The 22,989-nt window shown below is 44.1% G+C and overlaps 1 long non-coding RNA gene across 1 annotated transcript; it reads right to left on the bottom strand.

Annotated features, from left to right (window-relative positions):
• Positions 1-345: 345 nt before the first annotated feature.
• On the bottom strand, positions 346-22,287 carry LOC131481320 (uncharacterized). The gene is made up of 3 exons (XR_009246227.1): positions 21,695-22,287; positions 9,519-9,670; positions 346-622 (listed from the first exon to the last, which is right to left on the bottom strand). It is a non-coding gene; the product is annotated as an uncharacterized LOC131481320 (long non-coding RNA).
• Between the last annotated feature and the right edge of the window lie 702 nt (positions 22,288-22,989).

Raw genomic sequence — 22,989 nt, forward strand, 5'->3', positions numbered from 1 at the left:
GATAGGGGCTTACCCATGATTGCAAGTGCTGGACTGGAAACACCCTCCCGGGCCTCATCCCTCAGCCAACCCACAAGCAAGAGGGGAAGAAGGATGTATAAGATTCACAGAGATGTGTCGCCACCACTGATGAATGATGGGAAATCAGGAGAGCAGGTGCATTCTGCAGCTTCCAGGTCGGTCCTTGCCTGGCAGGTGCAGCCCAGATGCAGATGTTTGCAAAGGCAGCCAGGCCCCCATCCCAGCAGCCACTCTCCATTGTTACGCTTGGCTCTCTGTGCAGGGGGAGTCTTTGCTGTCTGTTCCTGAGAGCAAGGAGCCCCTTTGATTCTGGAGAAGTGATGCATTTTCTGACTTTGATCTCTTACAAATCAGATCTTTGCAGAAGCTCAAGAGAACACTTTACATTTTAAAGGCTCTGAGCTGGCTGTTTCTTTTGCTCACCAGTGGAGCTGCTCTTCCCCCTACAGTTTATCCTTTCTGCAAAACAGGCCCCTGAGCAGCTTTCCTGGGACAGAGTCAGTGAAAGGAGGCAGCCCAATAGGGCTCTGAAGTGAACAGCATCCCAGATCCCAGATTGGCACAGTCCCCTCTGTCTGGCTTGGGACTCAAGAGGTCATCACTGCTCGGAGGCAGAGGAGGAGGCAGCAAAATGAGTGATAGATAATAGGCAGCCTCACTCATGTGCACAAACTGTACAGGTATGCTTCAAAGAGCTTGCATTCTCCACCATAGAACCACAGCACTCCATGGGGCTGGCTACCTGGATACGTTGTCTCCATCTTAACAGATGATAAAACTCAAATTCAAGCAAGGTCCCTGAGCAATTTAGGACTGGCAGATCTGGAATTGTCACACACACATACCTTGGGGCCCCTTCCTGTAGGACCTTACTGATCGTGTGTGGCTCTTTCAGTGTAGCTGGAAGATCCCAAACCAGCTTTCCAGGACAAGATCAGCCTTGGCTGGGGGAGTGTGAGTCTTGTGTGGGGGTTTCAGGCTCGATAGTAACACAGCATTGAACTTGGGAGTTAGAAAAAATGGCTTCTGAGACCTTGTGGTACAACTGATTAAGCTGCTGCTTGACAGCCCTACATCCGATATCAGAGTGCTGGGTTCAGGTTCCACCTCGTCTTTTTATCCAGCTTCCTATTAATTCATATCCTGGCAGGCAGCTGATAATGCCTCCAATTCTCAGATCCCTGCCGTTTACATGTGAGACTTGGTGGGAGTCCCTATCTCCTGTCTGGCCTGGTCCAGCACTGTCTGTTGGCAAATTCTGGAGTCAACAGTGGATGAAATATTTTTCTCTTTCAAATAAATAAATTTTCAAAATTTAAAATATATTAAAGAAGACAAAGAATCTTGAACAAATCACACAAACTTTCTAAACCACTTTTGTGACCTGTCTTCTTGAAGTATAAGAAGACCCCCATAAGGCACATTATTTGAAAGTCCTTTGTAAGCTACTAAGTGCTCTGTAAACAAGGAAACAGTTAGTGTTATTCACCTTTCCTATTTCTCCCTGAAATCCCATCTAAACATGCTGTGATTATTGGGACTGTAATCTCTCTACTTTGCTTGTCTTCATATAGAATAAGGAGCAGAAACTGCCTAGCACCTGCCTCTCCTGCTTTCCTGGCTAGACCTTGCTCTCCCCTCTGTCCTGTGTTTGTCCTAAGGATGTCAGAGCACAGAGGAGCTGACCCAGCAACCTGCCAACTGTTAAAAGAGATCTGTACCACAAGGTTCCCAGGCTGGTACATTTCCCACTAAACATGCACCCTTGAAATCCCCTTCCTCCTCCTGCCCTGCCCAGCACCTGCCTCAGGTCCTCCTAGACCCAGAAAAGCTCTGTGGACACAGGCCTAGTAATTTAGCACGGCTTGGAGGGGCCTAAAAACCTGCTTTGTAAACAAAAGTGATTTTCTTAATCAGGGCTTGTCACACATGTGAGCCCTAACTGTCCGAGTTCCACCTGCTGCCGTCTAATCCTCCTCATCCCCCTGCCCCACCCTCCAGGGACCTTGGCCTGGGCCTCCCCAGAGCTCCATTCTCCACCTGTTTCTGTGATTTCTTTGGTGGTGAGCAGGGGGAAGGGCCTCCCGGAAACCAAACATTGGCCAGAGGCAGAGCCAGCCTGCTCCCTCCCACCTGGGAAAACTGGGCATGGGGAAGTCCTTGCGAGTTGGTATTACCTGGGCACTCATGTGTAGGCATAACAAAGAGCATCATCCAAGAAAGATCTCGGCTTGCTGAGACTGTCCACATTTCAGCCTTGATGTGTGTGGCTCTACATTAGATTTTGCATTCATTGACCTGGTTTTTCCCTTAGAGCGGTTCAATCTGCTTACTATTCCCCAAACACGCCTTACTTATTCCTATTTCATGTCTCTGCTGATGCTGGTCCCTTGCTTCAAATAGACTCTGATATTTATAAATCTTTTTTCACTTAGCATTTCAAAAGGCTTTTATGTCTATGATCTCACCCAATTGGATCACATCATGATCCTCCCAGCAACCTGGGGGACTTTTGTTATTACTATTATTTAAATTATTATTCTCTGTTCCATGGGGGAAACCAAGGTCCAGAGAGGCTCAATGACTTGTTCAAAGTCACATCCATAGTTACAGCAAGAGCTGGAATTAGGGCAAGGACTTTGTGACTTCCCTTCTGGTGCTCCTCCCTGAGCCAGGCCATGTCCCTTTCACGCCTACATCACCTGTCTAGGATGTCTCTAGGGCATCTCTAGTGTCCATCCCAAGCCCTGCCATTGTTTTTGCCTGGCTTTTGTTTTTCCTCCCTATTGGGTTGCAATCCCCAATCTTTCCTAGTGGAAGGGAATCCTCTGGACTTTAAGGGGAAACATGTGATCAGAACTAGCCAGTCAGAGCAGGTCAGGATACCCTGGTCAGAGAAGAACAAGGGACAAAAGCAAGCACAGAGAGGTGCGATTGCCCCAAGAAAGAAGCTGACGAAGAGGTCAGGCAATCAGATCTCCTGAAGAGATCACCCTTGTCAGTGATTGCTCCAGGGCCAGAACCAACTTTAGTCAATTTCCTTATGCTGGTTTCAGTTGGATTTCTCTCATCTGTATCAGAAAACAGAGCCTTGGCTCTTTAACCCACTTTGAAATTCTTTGCTCACGTGGTCTACTTACCTGTCGCTCTGTATTAAAACACTGTCAGTACCACATTTCCCTTACTTTATCATAAGCATTTTGAGAACAGGAACGATGCTAATTCCCTGCTTTTTGTCCAGTGGAAAGAGAATAACTTGAATCAGAACATTTCATCTGTCCCTGCTGCAAGATGAATACTCTCAAATGGATCATATTATTCTCTTGAAACAATCTTTTTCAAAAAAAATCCACAAGACAAACATTTAAAGCAAGAAATCTACCTTGCTTATCATAAATATCAAATAAGGTAACATATGTGAAACTCTCTTTCAAACCACACAAAAGTGACTTAGAACAGTGTCTGCCATCTAGTAAGCACCCACCCTAGAGTTGTCATTAAGTTGGAAACTGAGTAAAAAGAATGGTTGAATTCAGCTTTTGTCTGTTGCCACCCTTGGCTTGAGTTCTTTGGTTTTTAACAGTTGACGGCACATGGAGAACAAACATTTCTGTGCTCCCATGCCGTTTTACAAACTTGTCGCTACAGCTCCTCGTCAGTGGGGCAGGAAAGGACCACTTCTGGGGGCAGTAGGAGGAGGAATGAGGCACCACGTCCATCCTCTGTTTGCAATGAGACCAGGCTGCTCCAAGCATCATCACCGTGTGGGAAGTCATCTAGGAGGGAGGTCTACTGTCTTGGACCACAGCTGTTGACTCTAGCCTGCCAGTTTCAACCATTTACCAGCCTTTCTCAACAGGAAATAGAGCAGAGACATTGGAGTCGCTTAGGACAGTGCCCTCCGGGAGACATTCATGCATTTCTGCAGCTTCTGTGCACACCCCCTTGGGTGGCTACAAAAGCTGTGCTCACACATCTGGGGAATGTGTGGTTGCTGTCACCCCGGTTGGTTCCAGCTGAGAAAGAATTCCTGAGTTGGAAACTGAGGTCAGAGAGCTCAAAGGCAAGCTCCTTACCCTCCTGAGATACCTGGCCACTCACCCATTGACTCAGTGAATTTCACTCAGAATCTGAAAATACCCTGGGGACATAATTGTGTGTCAAATCCTGTTGCGTGCAGAGGCTGGGAAAGTAAAAGTCTGAACTTGGTGCCATGGTCATGAACAGTTCTTTCCCTTCCCTTCTTTCTTCACTTGGCACCACGATCATGAACTCTTTCTTTCTCACTGCTGTTTCTTCCTTCCTTCAACTCTTTCTCACCTTCTCTTTCCCTCACTCTCTGCCTTCATTCCCCCCTTTCTTTTTTCCTCCTCGCCAGTTTTTGAGCACTTATCTGTGCTAGACTCCATAGTAAGAATGTAATTGTGTTATATCATTTAATTTCCACCTAATCTCTCAGAGATTCTACTATTTCTCTAGATAAGTTTAAGTGACTCACTAAAGTGCTCACAACTAGTAAATGGCAAAGATGCATTTTAAACTTCAAATATTTCCATTCCAGGTCCTGGAGTCTTCTCTTCTCAGCAACTGACACTGACCGCCCCCAGTTTCTATAATGCTCATGCACCTTTGTTGAATGATGTCTAATATCACACACGTCCACATGTGTTACATAATATCACACACTTACCAAGGTTAGAAACTTACTACTATTTCCCTCTGCGTTTCTTGCCCTGAGAACCATTAGGGGAAAATTCCACACACTGGCAGCTGAGTGGATGGATAGAGGGATGAGAAGAGAAAAAACATGAGAAGACCTCTGGACTCCAGAACTTTATAGTCAAGCAGGAGAGACAAAGCAGAAACATACTGAAACTAAAAGTTACATAAATGTTACCCTAGGAAAGAGAGATATTTGGGGGGCTACCATATCTTCTTGGAGGTCATTGTCTGAGTTGTTGGCTCCCACTCCCTGTCTCCTTCCTTCTCTGTGACAAAGGATATGATGGCCTCAGCCCCATCCTGAATCTGGCGCAATGTCCCTGAGAAGGAAGGTGCTGAGTCAGCCTTGTTTTATGATGATTGATGACTATTCCTGGGTGACACTCGGCCACTGTGTGGCTCTGCGCTTCCTCAATTTTCTCTTAATGAGCTTCCCCCTTTCTTCTGTTCCTCCTTGGGAAAGCAAGCGCTTGTCGCTTCTAAGAAGCATTTTGCAGGTTCTCACCCTTTTAGAAGCTGCCCTGTGGAATGCAGAGGCCAAGGTCAGAGGAGAGGAAGTGGTTTTTCCTCCACCTCAGTTGGATCCTGTTGTTCCCTCTTACTTCCTCCTCCCCACGCTCCACTCACCTCTAGTTGTCTTGGCGTTCTCCTAGTAGGGAAGGTCGTCAGACTCCCAGATGTCATAAATAGCACTGCTATCACTTCTTTCTTTTTATAGGCCCAACGGAACTTCTTCCTTATACCCACCCTCCTTGAACTATTCCAGAGATTTCTGTCCCCACAGCTTGGAACGGTCTGGGTGGGGCTTTTGACATTCCCAGAGGTACATCAATTTGCTCTTACCTCTTCTAGAGAAGGAACAGGTGGGAAAAAAATATTTAAGTTATCTCTGTTTCCAAAACTTTTAGGGCAGGTGGTGAGTTGCCAGGTAGATTGGAAGGCCCATACCTTCCTGAGATGATGCTCTTTTCCTGGGTCAGGAATCTCAAGAACTCCTTAGGTTCAAACCCCACAACCCACAGACTTGAGGTCCCTATCTCTCATTCTTGAAACAATATGTGTTATATAAAATCCTATTGATTGGGGTTCAGCCTTAGTTGTGTGAAACATAGAGTATTGAAGGGGCAGCTTCCTTGCCTTCCTGTTCTGAATACCTGCATGCCACACATTTAATGATTGCATCACACCTACCATGGTCACCACATGCTCTGTAGGGAACTACTCCAGCCTCTTCACTGGAAAACAGTAAGCTGAGGCTCTCCCTAGGACTGTGGTCCATTTTCCCTCTATCCTATGTCACTTCTTTCATGTTCGGGGATTAGGAGGGAATCAAGGAGAGAATATGGAGGTCGCAGAGAAGAGGGAGCATGGGATCCACCATTTTGCAGGTGAATCCAAATCATTTCTTGTGGAAATATTACATTGTGTGTGGACAATTCCTGCCTGAATGTTCAAACTTTCCCACCTCCCTTCTTCGGGACTTTGGAGGTAGATCTGTCTCAACATATGCACAGGTGCCTGGGTACCTGACTGGTCCGCAGGAACTCACAGCTTCTCCATGCTTTCTCTGTTTTACCTCTCAGCTTCAGAGCTAGAAGAGCACTGGCATTCCACCCCAGTCCTCAGCCCTAGACACCCAGCCATTTGGTAAAATGGCAAACTCCAAGAATACACCTGGAATATACTAGAAAGCTGTTCTTCATCTTTGAGTTTTCATCCCGGTAGGGTATTTGAAGATCTGTGTTCGCCCACTCAACTGCCAGTTGGAAATCGGTACAGTTCCCTTCTGCTGTCTCAAGGAAGCGTCCACAAGACACTTGGAAGGATGGGTGGTGCAAGGACCTCATTGCAGAGCTTTGATTTGCTTATAGCAAGCTGGACTAGAGCAGAGGTTCCTCAATTTCTGTGTATTTGAGAGTCACTTGGCAGTCATTGAAAAGGAAATTTCATGCAACAGTTCTGCATCTGGATCTATGGATTTGCATATTAAACCTATAGATCTTAGGGACTATAAATTTGAAGAATACCTGAATGAAGTGATCTTAGAGCTGAACATCTATGAATCAGTGTCCAGGAGCTAAGCTTCCATCTAGGAGAAGAACCTGACTACTTGCTAACTCAAGAGGAAAAGGAGATGTGTTTTCTTTTGGCTGTTTTTGCTGGGAGGGAGGAGGTGCCATCCAGGATGAACTGCTTTATAGTCAGATCCCTGAGGCTGCCAAAGTGTGTGTGCGGGCCAGTAGTCTCTTTCATTAAGTGCTTTTCCAGATTAATCTTACCGAGTTTTAAGGCTTCAAGAATTCTCATGTTGAAATCCAATTTCTCTTTGAATGTGCTCTCAGCTGACAGTGACTGACAGAGTCACATGTTGGAGGTGACCGAGAAGAATGTCAGCAACTCTTGCTCTGTGCAAAGGTGAATTCCTGCTGTGAGGTGGCCCAAAAAGCTGAAATCCATGCACAGGAGACACGTGGAACAGAAGACAACACCCCAGCCCAGGACAAGGGGCTGCTTAGTGTCCAGTGGGCAACATCAGCCCTCCAAATGGAACCCTTCAAAAATGTTGTTTATTATTTTATTCGAAAGTCAGCTACATAAGGACAGACATACAGCAAACTCCCACCTGCTGATTCACTCCCTCAAATGCCTGAAATAGCCAGGGAGTCAGGAAGTCAACCCAGGTCTCTCATGTGACTGGCAGGGACTCAACTACTTGAGCCATCACCACCTGTTGCTTCCCAAGATGTGCACCAATAGAAAGCTGGAGCCTGAAGTAAAGGCTGAACTCAAGAGAGGGGATAGATATGGGACGTGGGCATTCCAGTGTTTAGACTTGAAACACTTGTCCTGGACTTGTAGCCACCTCAGCCCTGCTCCCCTTCTTTCTATGGTCCAGGAGCCAGACAGAACAGTCTAGTAGATTATAGCCACTTTCTAGAAGGGTCTTTCTTCCTCCATTCCTTCTCTTTGTTGCTAAGTACCATTCTGCAGGTAATCTCTAGGCATGTCCTTGCCTACATCTCACTCCTCACCTACTCTTTTGACTCCCACCAGAACTAGCCTGTCTCCTTCTTTCTTGGCACTGGTTTGCATGGCTCATGCTTATAGTTTTGGAAAGCCCATGGATAGTTTGTTCTGTATGTTTATTTTGTCTCTCTCACCAGGTATGTGGTCCATGAGAGCATCTGTTGCTTCTCTTTTACAGGAAAGGTGCTTTCTGTTTGCTTGTCTGCCCAACAGGCAGTCTATCCAGTGGACTATTTTCTGGATGGGAAGTCAACCAGCAGATTCTTTGGGAGGGAAGGAGATGAAGAGAGAGCAGACAACCAGATACTGGCTGTTCTCCAGTCACCCCCCAAATGCACATCTCATCAGCCACTCACCCATGGCTGCTCATCTGGGGACACTCTCTGGGATATAGCCTCTGAGTTCATAAACTGCCAATCAGAGTGAATATCTGCCTCGCTCTGTCAGAGAATAAGTATGAGCTCACCCTTTGCGTGGTTTGAGCCTTGACTTTGAAGTCTGGTAGATGGGAAATCTGAACTGGATTCTACCTGGTTCCAGCCATATTACATCTCCATGAACCTCAGTTTTGTCACTTGGAAAATGGGGATAAAATTAAGAGTACCTATTAACTTTTTGTAGTTCTGTTGTGTTTTTTTTGTGTGTGTGGAGGCGGAATGGGGGGTCAAATGGAAGAAGACAATTAGAAATATTTTACACAGTGGCGCACACAGAGGGCCCTCAAAGCTGGCAGCCATTGAGGGGATACTATTCTGCTTTCGTGAAAGTCCAAAGTGCTCCCAACTGTGCTTTTTATCATCATGCCAACTCCCCCTTGACTGCTTCATCTTTCACTCCATCTGCAAGAGGACCTAATCAGGAGCACCAAAGTGTAAGGACAGTCAACCCTGTCTGAAGGCGTCCCCTTCCTGAGGCCTGTCCCTGGCTATTTATTGCAAAACAAGCCCATAAACTTCAGAAAGCAGCAACATCACCTTCTTTGCATTTCTCTTCCCTTCCTTTCTCTTCCTCAGACTGCTTTCTGCAATGGAAATCTCCCTGACCCATGGCCACTCCTGGCACCCCGTCCTGTGCTCTGCCATGCTGGCATGAAAACTGGTGGGCACAGTTTTCACTGAAAATCCCAGGATAGTATAAACAGATTCTTTTTAATGTGAACCCCCCAAATGCAAATACTTCAGTGGATGTGCGGTTCTCTTATCTTAGTGCATTTCTTCCCTGTCTGAAGCAAACTCCTCTGACAAGACCTTGGGGTCCCTGTAAAGAGGACTCTTTGCAATCATACATTACGCATTTGCGCAAAGGGACTCCTCCACTGGTTGGTAAGTGCCCTTAAAACAGCTTTTATAAATATTTTAGGCAGGATTTTCTATTAGAGTCCATCTTGTAGAAACTTCTGCTGCTATCTGGGTAGCCAGTTTTTCAAGCATAGCCTACCTTTTAGTTGAAATCACAATCTCAGAAGTACCTCTACATCACAAGTACCTTCTAAACAGTGTGGTTGACCCAGGAGCCCACATTAAATCACTCTGCGTTCTAATGATGGAAGTGATCCTGAGAAAAAAATGGCCCTAGGGAAATCAAGTTTTCTTCCCTGAATGTGCTTGGTTAGGGGTGGCGGGGTGTGGGTAGAGCAGCTGAAAGCATACACAGGAAGGAACTTTGTTGTGGTTGTTTCTTGAGCCATGTGAGGCTGTGAGTTTATCAGACCTTAGCGGCAGGATCTTCCGGGAACAGCAAGCACTGACCTTCTGGCTGGAGAACTTTCCTGAAGGGGCAGGAAGGCTGAAGGACAAGTGACACAGAAGAAGACTATACACTTGTAGGAGACTGCTTTCACATTCTCCAGGTTTGAGTTTGCCCTGATGTCCGCATCCGAGGGGCTCAGCAGGACATCAGGCTACGGCACCAAAGCAAATGAGAACAAAACACAAAGTGATAATCAAGGCTAGGTTGTGAGAGCTGTCTGATGACAACTTTCTAACCTTCCTGCTCTCTTGCCCTCCTCCAACCACTCCCATTGGTCAGAAAGGACTTCCTAGAGTGTCACCTGGCTGCACCTTCCTCGCCCCCACTCTATTTTTGACACTCCAGCTTCTCTTCTGACTCACACCTATTCTCCCTTCCTACCTCAACTCAAAGTGCATTAAGGGAGAAGCCTTGATTGACAATTCCCTCACCCCCACCTCTGGTCTTTTGCTTATTGGTGTAGGCAGTATTCCATCTGCTCCCTACTTTGAACTACAGGCTCCTAGAAGGTGGGGACTTTGTTTTACTGAGGATGTATTTCTAGCATTTAACACCCAGAATGCAGTGGTTGATAAGGAACAGAGCAGCTGCAATTCAATCTCCATTGTAGAAAAAGGGAAAACTTGGAGAGGTTCCTAGGAATCCTGCTGATGATCCTGCGCTGGCTGAGGGAGGCACTGAGCACCCGCTGGCAGCCCTGGTCCTGCTCTTTGGCGAATCACTATTATTGTCTCATCTTCAAAGTGAGATCATAGAGGATACCTTTATAGAATCCTAACTTAACAGCCTGCTTCCTGTTGGCAATGAGCAAGGGGCTTGGGTAGTGCCTTTTGTGTTCAACAGTCAAGAATATGTTTCTTTTAAAAACTAGGTTGACTTCAAAATCTGTGTGTGCTGAGTCAATTCCATGGGCAAAGATCTTATCTAGACAGAGTCCTTGAGCCTGAGAATTCCCCCATCTGGCCTCTGTGTTCTGTCCCTGGCTCCGGCCCTCTGTTCAATGGCCTCTGCCTTGAGGCAATTTAAAACAATGGCTTGGCTGGGAGATCCCACCCATAATCTGATTTTTCCCAGCCAGCATCTTCACAATAAGCAGAGTGTCTCCTTTGTCTAAGGAAGAATGCTTAACAGGCGGTAGTGAGAGAGGCTGGGGACCAGGATTGGAGTTTGCCTCAGTCTTGTCTCCTGCTCCATCTCCTGCCTCTCCTTTTATCTGGGAGGAGAGAATTCTGCTTTTTCAACCCTGAAAGGCTTCAAGTCATTGGACTCTCTGTCAATCTCTTTAGATCTCAGAGTGTAGACGGACAAACAGAAAGCATCTCCGTTAGCAAAGCTGTTATTTCTTCCCCCACCCCCACCCCCGCTTTTTTGCAGATAGGCCGCTTATAGTCTCAGCTCCTCTCATTCATGTATACCCTGATTGAATGCTGCAAGAAGCAAAGGCAAGTCAATATTCCGATGCTCCCCCAGCGTTTAGCTTAATGTTGCAGTCTCTGGAAGCACAAGCTGATGTCTCAGGATGTGACACAGGACAATAACCAGCTGCTTCTCTAGGTGGATCCTGGATTCTCCCTGCCCTCACCCAATCTTTTCCAGCAGCCCATTTGGGGAGAATCTGCTTTCTGCAACACCTCAATCCTGATGTAAATTCTGTACCATTGGATAATGGTGATTAGGACAACCCAAGGCCATGTGGGAAAGGACAGAGGCCTTAAGTAATCCCATTCTTTGTTTAAAGTTAGATAGTTGGGTGGATGGAGAAACAGAATGAATACTAGATAGGCAACCGGTAGCATTCTTCACCATTTTATTCAAAGTTTGTGTGCTCAAGGAGCAGTTACTGAGCATTTGTTTTAGAAAATACAGAACCGGTTCCTCCTTTTGAAAACTCAACTGGGAAGTCCCAGAAGAGGTAAGTCTTCCCCCTCAATGAATGTGCATTCTGTGAGGCCAAGGTTTTGCCCAGTTACTGCTCTGATCCCAGGGTGTGTCACATGGAAGCAATTCAAGAAATTTTTGTTGAATGAATGCAAGAGCCACTTGAGATGGATCTTTAAAGATGAGTAAGAATCCTCACAGTCAAGAAGGCTAGTAGCACACAGCAGGCACAGGGCACAATGACGGCTTGAAATTTCACAGGAATGGTATGGCACATCTATCATTCCATCTTGATGCCAGCAGGTCAGTGGTTAAAGGGCCAAAGAGTAAAATACAATTACAAGGAGCTGAGCATTAGTAAAGTTTCTAAGGTTGTCTTAGCTGAGGTATTTTGGAATCCTTTTGCCTCCTATCACTGAATTCATTCAGAAAGTTAATACTTGGAAACACAGCTTTCTGGAGGTGCTAAATCATTAGCTATGTCAGGTTTGTGTTTTAAAGAACCCTGAGTTTAGTTCCAATGTTTCATAAATCCTGGGTTTTCCCTTTCACATTCTCATTCCTGAATATACCTTCACATACATATTTTTAAAGGAGTGACACATGATAGACACATTTTGAAAGCCCTAAGTGTTTGAACTAATTTTATTCAGCTGTATTTAGTTGTTAGAGTCAAGTCCAGGGCTAGAGTGTCATTCTTTGCTGTGTAACCCATCACAACAATCTAAGTAAGCAACTTAAACACCACACGGATGGTCTCACAGTTTGTATAGGTCAGGAATCTCAGCTTAACTGGATCCTCTGCCCTCAAGAATCCTCACAAGGCAGCCTAATAGGGGTCAGCACAGCTTCTGTGTCGTTTCAAGGCTGGATAGGAGAAGGATCTGCTTCCAAGCTCACCTAGAGGTTACAACCCGATACTGGCCTTGGGAAGCTCTCCAGCTAGGCTGCTTGCTTTACCAAGGCACACAAGGCGAGAAGACAGTAGTAGAGGGATTCAGCTTGCAGGAGGAAAGTTAATGATCGTAAGTAATATCATCATGTAAGTGTCATCCTATCATTTTTGCTGTGTTCTGTTGGTTCAAAGCCAATCATAGTTCATATGCAAGCTCAAAGGGAGGGGATCACAAGGAACTCCAGGAGATGGATACCATCGAGAGCCATGCTAAGCTGTACCTGACACAGCAGGCCTGCTTCTTTTTTTTTTTTTTCTTTACAGATGACCTGATTTTTCTCTTTGGCAGTCTGTTATAACTATTTTTGATCCGTGGTGTTCAGATATTACAAAAGGAACTGTCTAGTTGTGTGTCTTTTTCATGATTATGACTCCCCTAGTTGTGTCCTGGTTCTATTGAGCCCTAAAATTTTCTTCTATGATTTCTTTTGTTTTGAATCCGTTGTTAAGAAGAGACAGGGATTGGTCATGATGGGTACATCCTTCACATCACTCACTCATGTAATTAGCTCTTGTTTCCCACCCGATCTGTCATAGGTTGTTCTACAATTGTGATTTCCTTTTATATTCTGGATTTCTTTTTTATTAATCATCTTATTACATAATTTCTGCATTATTTACTTCTCTCTTCAGAATTCTGAATTGCCACTTTTCATTTAATTATTTTTCATCTGAGTTCCACATTTTCTGAATATCTGCTGTCTTCTCTTTATTTTCATTTACTGAATATGTTTGCATAAAGTTGGATTTTGCACTATATTCCTGCCTGAAAATTTTTTTCTTTAGATCAAGAAGTTAAACACACTTATGTCTAGTATGGCAAATGTATTTAATTTTTGTTTCAACACACAATTCAGTTTTTGCTTCTTAATTTATTTTAAGTATTTCTGTTGTGTAACTTATTTGCTTTTTGCATATTATTCTGATCATATTTGATGAAGTTTGCATTTTACTATAAAGGTTGCCTCTATAGTTTTCAACTTCAGGACTATCTTTAATCTTCTATTCAATAATCTACCATGAGAAATGACAAAACACATTTCTTCTTTTCTGTCACCTTTCCCCTCTCTGACCTGCTGATTATCAATATTTATCTTTCTGCTATTAAGTACTTTTGACTCCTCACTATTGCAGAAACGTTGTAGCTTGCTATTTCCATTAATGAAACTAATTTGTCTTTCTTATTCTTGTGTTCTTCTAATTTTGTGAGTTGAGTCATTTCAACATCAGCTGACCAATAAGGTTTGAGTTCTGATCTGCCATTGTGGTTCTCATTGCTGATGTCATCTTGGTTACAGATACGCTTGATGTGCAGAGCGTGTCACGTCACCGTGGTTTCCTCACTGATCATTTGCTGGTTTTAACTTTTCTAATAGTTTTACCCAGAAGTGCTCATTGAAATAACACTCCCTGAATTCTTCTAAACTGTTTCTGTAACTAAACACATGCAATGTGATGGATTTAAAACTTCCAACTTACACTTTCCCTTCTCAGACATCTTGTGAAGTGTAACTTCCTTATCTTCCAATAGCGCTAAGTGTTGTTGTGGAGAATCAGCACATTAACCTTGCTTGTATCCCAGTTAGCAATTTTGCTGACCATAGTAATCTCAATTTCGGAAATCCACAACTTTCGTAGAATAACTCAGTGTTGCCTGCTCTTGGTCAGTTTTCTCTGGCAATCATTTGTGTCCTTCAATATATGGATTCAAGTTTTCTTTATTTCAGGAAGTTGCAACATTTTATCATTAAATATCTGTTATTGTGTTTGCTTTTGGATTTCTTTTGGGGGATATTGGATTTTTAAAATTTCTTTTGTATAGATCATATTTTCTTATGTTTTATTTTTATTTAAAAAGTATTTCTTTTTATTTGAAAGACAGATTTACAGAGGCAGAGACTCAGAGATAGATCTTCCATACACTGATTCACTCCCCAAATGGGCACAGTGGGTGGAGCTGGGCCAAACCAAGGCTAGGAGCCTGGAGCTTATTCCAAGTCTCCCACTTGCTGGGGTCCAAGGACGAGATCTGGGCCATCTTTCACTGCTTTCCCAGGCACATTAGCAGGGAGCCATATTGGAAGTGGAGCATCTAGTACTTGAACTGGCACCTTTGCGGAATACCAATATTGCAGGCAAAGGCTTAACCTACTATGCTACAGTGCCAGCAATGTCTTAGTTCTTCTATACTTTAAAACGATATATATATATATTTATTTATTTATTTACTCACTTACTTATATTGGAAAGGCAAATTTACAAAGAGAAGGAGAGACAGAAAGAAAGAACTTCCATCTGTGGATTCACTCCCTAAATCTTCGCAATGACTGAAGCTGAGCTGATCTGAAGCCAGGAGCCAGGAGCTTCTTCTGGGCCTTTCATATAGGTGCAGGACCCCAGGGCTTTGGACCATCCTCTTCTGCTTTCCCAGGCAGGAAGTAGGGAGCTGGATGGGAAGTGGAGCAACTGGGATATGAACAGGCACTCATATGGGATGTGATGCTTGCAAGGTGAGGATTTAGTCACTGAGCAATTGTGCCATACCCTGATTTTATCTGTTTGATAGCAATGATCTTTTATTAAGTACTGTCCATTGTTTACCAAGATTTGCTGCTTTTATTCTTGGATATCTTTGTTTTGTGTGTTTTGTCAATTTCTGTTTCATGATTATGTTTTAGTAGGTTGGCTGTTCCGAGGCCAGTACCTGGTCTCAGTGGGTAGAGCAGGGAGGAGTATGTGTGAATGCAAGTTACCTGGAGTAGTGGTTTTTCACAAACTACAGCTGTCTCTACTGCACAGGGACAGGTTACTTTCTGAAAATATGCTTTGTGTATAAGGGCTTTCTCTAGTTCAATACCCTCTGCATCTCTGAACAATCAAATGTCCATCTTCTACGACCAGAGCTCTGTACCTGAAGCCATTACTTATGATTGAAAAGCGTATATTGATGAGTCACAGCATGCACACCTGAACTTCCACAAGTATGCTCTGACTGGGGTTTTCTGAGATCTACTGAGACTTTACTTCATTCTCTGCGTTTTGCTTTTTAGCTTCTGCCTCCCACCCGGCTTAAGCTGCATCAAATAGACTGTATGCACACTCCAAGATATGCATGTTCCATCTGTCCTGGAAGCCAGTAACACTGCACAGTGGCTAAAATCATAAATTTTAAAGTGAAACTATTCTAATTTAAAATCTAGCTCTCAATTTGTTAGCAGATCATTTAATTTCTTGTGTCGCCATAAGAAAAATACCTGTAATAATTGTATCTGCTACATAGTAAAAGGTCAAATGAGTTAGAACATGCAAATTTCTAAAAACAGTATTTGTAACATAGTAAGTGTTGTGGAGATGTGAGAAGTAGTGTTGTTATTCTGGGCCAAAAGTAATTTGTTGAACTTCAAAATGTTTTCCTTGTAGTTTTTAATAATTCTGGAAAAATATGTTAATAGATACAAACTGTCTTCACACCAGTTGATTATCTATTCTTTGGATACTGTTGGTTTTTCTTGACCTCTATTGATCCCTGATTGAATGAAGGATCCAATTGATTAATGCAGATGGCTCCTGTGGATTTCCTCTGCCATTTCTGGCCTCTCTCTGTCCCTTGACTCATATTGTGGGCTCCCCTTCAGAGTGTATTGTGAACTGTGGAAGTCTACGCTTTAACCATTTCTCTCAGAAATTGAATCCATTCTCTGATCAATGTCAAAACAAGGAGGGCCCTATTCTCGGGCATCAACTTCCACCCTGGGAACTCTCGGCCCTTCCAGGCAGATTGGCTTGATTTCTTTGGAGAGGATTTCCTGTATTCCACCATTCAACCTGGAGATAAACGTTGCACCGCTGCTGTGGGGGTGGAGAAGGCCAACAGTGCAGCCATTCACAGGCTGTTTGCCAATCAGGCTCCTAAGTGAGGCTAGCGGCAGCTCTGTGTCAGGACTGGGTTAGGGAAGGAGGGTATTAGTCTGTGGGCTTCCCCGTAGGGAGTAGTAGTAGGGCAGTGTGGTTCACAGAGGAGTCAGTCAAATTAGGGAATGTGTTTCACATCATAGACGAGGAAGGAAGAAAAGGACCAAGGCTGGGATGCTGAGACGGGGTGCAAGCTGAGAGGCAGGGCTGAGAAACAGAAGACTTGAGGTCAAAACATGAACAACTGAGAAGCTGAAAGCAGTATGTGTGACGGTTGGCAAAGTGGCTATAACTGCTACAAAAGTATCATGCTATTTTTTCATTTTGATGAAGAAGTAACTATGTCAGATGTGGGAAAGGATCAGAGATAGGTCTGATAAGTTTAGGCAGCCAGTAGACTGTGCAGCTGCATATCTACATATTTGACTCCTGAGAGTCAAGATCATCTTTCTATTTGACTGGTGTTTCAGCGTCTTTGCTGGTGCTCTCCACAGCCTGTTGAATGGTTAAGGTCTAAGATGGCTAAGGTCTAAGATATCCTTTGCTGATGGAGCCAAATGCACAACACCTTCTACTGCAGCATTTGGTTCAGGCTTCCAGGTAAATGAGAAGCCAGGCAAAGGAGATAAGGGCTGGGTCTCCAGAGAATTCTAGTGGACACTCACAGTTCAGACTCTGGCCATTTGAAAATGCACAGAGCCTTTTAACAAAACAAGATGCCTTCGTCTAAGAGGCAAAGACAGGGTAATGTGTGTTTTTCTTGAATTGTTCAAAACCAGCCTGGATACCAGTAAGGCAGTTGGATCAGAAAGATTAGTTCATCATCTGTTTTCATCATTGTTGGCATTTGTAAGAAGGAAAAATGCAATAAAGCAGGGAAGCATATTTGAGACTTAGAAATTCATTATTCATTCTACCTGTGCATCCTCTTTTTTCTCTTTGCTATGAATCAATGAGGTACAGGGGGGAGTCCTATTGTGTGCAAATACTCCCCTTAAGTAATTAAATGCTCATAAATATGCAAACTGATGTGATAACTAAAAAGCTTTAATTCCTACCTCTCTCCAGTATTTTCTAGTATATCACGTATAGTGCAAATTCCGTGGAATGCTTTGGAAAATGATCAGTTCTGTAATCTAACATGTTTGGGAAATGCTGTTATATATGCTTTCCTCGTCCAAATTTTGAAAACATATCAGTATGTTAAAAAATCTGAGAAACTCTGCAATATTGAAATCTGATAATTTCTTCAAGGAGAATTTTTCCCAAGAGGATTTTTTCTTCCTATAAGTATAGTCATATGCCATAAAGCATCATTTTGGGTAACACTTGTATTAGTGGTGGACAGCATATCTAATGGCAATCCCATCTGATGATGTTATCACAATTTGTGTCATAAACACATTCTGTGATGTTAGTACAACCATCGCATCTCTTGACAATGCATTTATCAGAATATAGCCCTATTATTAAGCAATGCAAGACTGTACGGGACATTTCAAAAAGTTAATAGAAAATAGAATTAAAGGATGTTTATTTTGGTGCAAAAGTTAGAGTTCCATAGTTGTTTCAGAACACGTATTTTCCATGAACTTTAAGTCCCTGCAAATGCATGTAACTGAACATCCCATTGAATGCACATGGAGAAGCTGTTTTACTCTAGAGCCCCCACTTCGATGACGCTGAGACCACAGTTAGCATCCATGGACTTGTGGACTCATTAAGAAAACCTTTTCTGATGCCCTTGAATACAGCTTGCTCTAAATATTCTATCTCCTGCAAGCTCAGCCCTATGGCTGTTTACCATGGATATATGTGCCCTCAACTCTCCTTCTCCCCCTTAATTTTCTTTAAGAAGCAGGAGATCTCAACATAAGCAGCCTCCTGTAATAAAGCAGAATCTCATTGTAGAACACTTTACCATCATTTGACAGTTTTGAAAACCTGGCTTTCTGAACAGCAGCAAAGAATGTAAACAACATTTATACATAATCCCCTTCTTCACACTTCTCCAGCTCATAACTTGTATTTCTCTTATAGCACTTAACACCTTCTATATTTTATTGTAACCATTAGGGTATACTTTTTCCTCTGTCTGTCAGTTGGTAAATTACTTAAGAGTAGGAACTCATATCTTTTTCATAGTTTTTTTTCCTTGTAATAAAATTATACACTGGGTTTTACATGATAAATTTTCAATAGAAGTGTAGTATCTGTGTTTTACTGATATTTAAAACATCTTTATAAACAGCCTTGAGAAGTTTCTTTAGTTTTTTTAAAAAATAGGACTGGTGTTGTGATGCAGTGAGTTGAACTGCCACCTGTGACTCTATCATTTCATATGAGTGGTATTTGGATCTGGGAAGCTCCATTTTCAATCTTGCTCCCTGCTAAGCCTCCTGGGAAGGTAACAGAAGATAATTCAAGGGCTTGGGCCCCTGTCATCCATGTGGGAGACCTGGATGAAGCTCCTGAACCCTGACTTTAACCTGGTCCAGCCCTAGCTGTGATAGCCAAGTGGGGAAGTGAACCAATGGATGGAAGATCTTTCTTTCCATCCCTCCCTCTCTTTCTAACTCTGCTTTTCTTTCTTTTTTTTTTTTAAAGATTTTTATTATTATTGGAAAGCCGGATATACAGAGAGGAGGAGAGACAGAGAGGAAGATCTTCCGTCCGATGATTCACTTCCCAAGTGAGCCGCAACGGGCCGGTGCGCGCCGATCCGATGCCAGGAACCAGGAACCTCTTCCAGGTCTCCCACGTGGGTGCAGGGTCCCAAAGCTTTGGGCCTTCCTCGACTGCTTTCCCAGGCCACAAGCAGGGAGCTGGATGGGAAGTGGAGCTGCCGGGATTAGAACCGGAGCCCATATGGGATCCCGGGGCATTCAAGGTGAGGACTTTAGCTTCTAGGCCACGCCGCCGGGCCCCTAACTCTGCTTTTCAAACAAATACATATATCTTTGAAACAAAACTAATGGTCCAGTGTTGTAGTATAGTGAGATAAGTTCCGCCACCGGTTGAACTCTTAGCTGCTGCACTTGTAATCCAGTTGCCCGCTAACAGCCTAGGAAAAGCAGTGGAAGATTGGATTTGTTCCCCACATCAGAGACACAGATAAAATTCTTAGTTCCTGCCTTCAGTCTGGTCTAGTCCTGGCTGTCTCAGCCATCTGTGAACCAGCAGATGGAAAATCTCTCTGTACATATGGCTATAAATAAATGAATACATAAGTAAATAAATAAATAAAATAAAGTAAAATAACATTTTTGAAACTGTAATTATTTTAGAGATGGAGGAATAGATAGAGATGGAGAGAGTGTTCGTCTTGGTTGATTATTTCCCAAAAGGCCACAATGCCCCAGACCGGACCAAGCTGAAGCCAGGAGCCAGGAATACATTCCAGGTCTCCCTTGAAGATGGCAGGATCCAAGGACTTTAGCCACCACCGCTGCTTCCCGGGATCTGCCTTAGCACCAACTTGGATTCAGGAGTCAGATCTGGAAATCAAACCCAGGTATTCCACTATGGAATGCAGGCATCTTAGCTGGAATCTTAACCACTGGGTTAAAGCTTACTCCAAGGAAGGTTCCTTATGGAGATTTAAGTTATGGTGAACCTGAGGTAAACTAGAAAAAATTGAGTCATTTTTCTAAGACGAATTAGTTCCAGCACATATGATATAAGCCAAAGTTAAAAGAATCAGAGGGTTAGGAAGAAGCTTTAGGAAATAACATTCTAAATACACGAAATGTAGTGTCTTTACATTCATAAAAATAAAAAAAATGGAAGCAGCTTCCTGTTGCTAAACCCTCTGACTTGTGCTTGAGATTTGAGGAAGCCCAGCCAATACAGGTCAGGGTGGCATGAGAGATGGGCTAGTCAACAGCAACATAGCACTGGACTCAGAAGTCTGAATTCTGAGTTCTAACTCTCCCTTGATGCAGGTGCTAGAGACAAAGAGAGGAAGGAGCTCACAGTCCAATGGTGGTCATTGCAAGGGAGCAGAAATGATGGATTATGGGACTGTGGCTATGTGGGGAGAGAGGCTCATTGCTGCTGGCCACCAAGGAACTGAATAGATGAGGCAATTTCTGAGATGGGTTTTGTGGGGTGGATAGGAGTTGCTGACAGGGCAAATGCAAGAGAAAAGTCATGTTTTAGGCAGAGGGAAGAGCTCGTGTGATGCTAAATTAGATTGAAATACATATACCAAACTAATGAATTTGGGAAGTTCTTCAGTTGAGCAAAATGCTGAGTTTGCATGAAAGAAATGGCAAAGGCGGTGTTGGCCAGAGAAGAAACTGGAGAAGTAGATGAGGGCTGAAATTTGAATGGTTCAGAAAAGAATTTAGGTGTCATCTTCTGGGTCATAGGAGCCACCACGTGCTGTAAGAAAGGGACAGATGCCATCAAATGTGGCCCTTGAAGGTGTCAAAGTGATTTCTTTTGAGTTGTATTTTCTGACAGGCCACTTATTGCAAAAAGTAGGGTTCAATAAATAGCTATTTGAATATCCAAGTGTGTTTTAAGATATTTTTATTAGAAAGTCAGATATACAGAGAAGAGAAACAGAGAGGAAGATTTTCTACCTGTTGATTGACTCCCCAAGGGGCTGCGACAGCTGGAGCTAAGCCGATCCAAAGCCAGGACCCTGGAGCCTCTTCCAGGTCTCGCACATGAGTGCAGGGTTCCAAGGCTTTGGGCTGTCCTCTACTGCTTTTCCAGGTCACAAGCAGGGAGCTGGATGGGAAGCAGGGTTGCTGGGATTAGAACCAACGCCTATTTGGGATTCTAACGAGTGCAAGGACAAGACAGGACTTTAGCCCTCAAGTATGTTTTAGAGAGAAATGTTTTCTCTGGGCTGGTGTTTATATCTGGAACAATCATCTGTAAACCAGATTTTGTCTATGTGTGAGTGTCTACCACAGAACATGCAACCTCCTTCCCCCAGGTTTAGTGGTCATGGGGAACGGCTTCCCAGGGACCCCACACTGCACCACTGTTTGCTCCACGCCCCTTCCTCCCCACAGCCACCAGCCCCTCTGCAAGACCTGTGCAAAGCAGGGAGTGAGAGGCCCCAGCAGGGATTGTCTGTCTATTCTGAGTCCAGCTCCTTCTGCTTCGCCTGTGCGCTCCCCAGGCAGCCCAGAGCCACCGACCTTCAACAAGCTGAACAAATTATTTTCTGCTAATGAGCTTAATTACCTAGTTCTCTATTTAAGATGCACTTCAACATTTTGTAAAGGCCTCTGGAAACTCTTTGTTGTGCTAGCAGGTACTGATGGCAGAAAAAAAAAAGTGATACTGCTGTGGCCCTCCACAAGCCAGCAGCTGCTATGCCCAGAAAAGGAGGCTGAGCATCTGCCTCCTCACACTGTGGCCTTTATTTATTTGGTGTCTATAACAAGGGGACAAAACAAAGACGATTACCTGCCCCTCCCACGGCAGTCATGAGGCCAAGTCATTCGGTCTCTTTCAGTCTTAGTTCGGTTCCCTTTTGGTTCCTTAAGGTCCTGCTTGACCATGTTCATCCTTCAAGGGCCTTTCCAAATCTATATTCCCAGCATTATAAGAGGCTGACAGAGTGGAAGAGGCCTTAGTCACTGGGAAGCAATGACTAGCTCTCCATTTCTCCAGTGGAGAGCCAAAGACCGAAACAAGCTGCTGGTTTCCAAAGCCCCAGGGAAACTGAGGCTCCAGGGGTAACTCCATGCTCCTATGCTCCTCTATCTACTATTAGCTGGTAACCCTCTTTTCCAATCTCAAAACCTGCTCAATCTGTCTCTACTTCTTCAATACCTGTCTTCCTCCATCACAGGCTGGGCTTCGGAGACATGCTTACAACTCACCCGGAGAGCCTGTTAAAATGCAGCCTGTTAATCCCGCAGTTCTGGGTGGGGCCTGAGATCCTGTTTTACGACATATGGCAGGTGTCAGGAGCAGAGTTCCCTAGAAGAGAGCCATTGTAGACCTCAGCATGTGCACATCAGTGTTGGGTCAGGACCGCAGGACTTCGCTAGTGGAACCGCAGTGGCAGGTGACTGATCAGCCCACAGACAGCCTGCTCCTTTATGAAGACAACCCTGACCACACATGCATCCTTCAAAGGGTCAGCCTACCCCAGGTGATGCTGAGGCCCAGGACTCAGTGGGTTCTAATTCAAGGCCACTTTCATGAGCACGTTCCTGGGGCTCATACCTTGCCTTCAGCTCGGTGAATGCTAAGCACTGCTGTTTGCTCACTGAGGTGGGAGGAGGGCTACAGAAGCCGATCATCCCAGGAGGCCGGAAGAAAGTGCCCTCGTCCTGTCTCTGATGTGACAGAGGAGCAGGAGGAGGGCAGTTGAGGAAACTGAGCTGCAGGGCTGGTGAAATGAGGGCATTAAGTTTAGAGCCAATTTTCCTGTATGGAGTATTGGGAGAGACTGGTCTATATCCTAGGCTTCATTTTCATTCTCTCTTCTTGATTTTGTGTTTTTAGTTTCTCTCATATCTTACTTTTCCCATAATTGCACTTCAGTTACTTACATTTCTTCCCTCAAACCTTTTGTCTGATGAGTTTTGAATCCATAGAAGAGCTGAGAAATGCTATTGAGTGAGAAGTGGCACACTGCAGGGAGAAACCTGAACTTAAGTATTGGTGAAACAGTGATATGAATGTTGAACATTCCATAATACATAGAGAATGAAGATGGTGGGAGTTCTGATTTCTTAATATGTTGCTCA

This window comes from Ochotona princeps, chromosome 10, assembly GCF_030435755.1.
Source record: "Ochotona princeps isolate mOchPri1 chromosome 10, mOchPri1.hap1, whole genome shotgun sequence".
NCBI classification, from domain to species: domain Eukaryota; kingdom Metazoa; phylum Chordata; class Mammalia; order Lagomorpha; family Ochotonidae; genus Ochotona; species Ochotona princeps.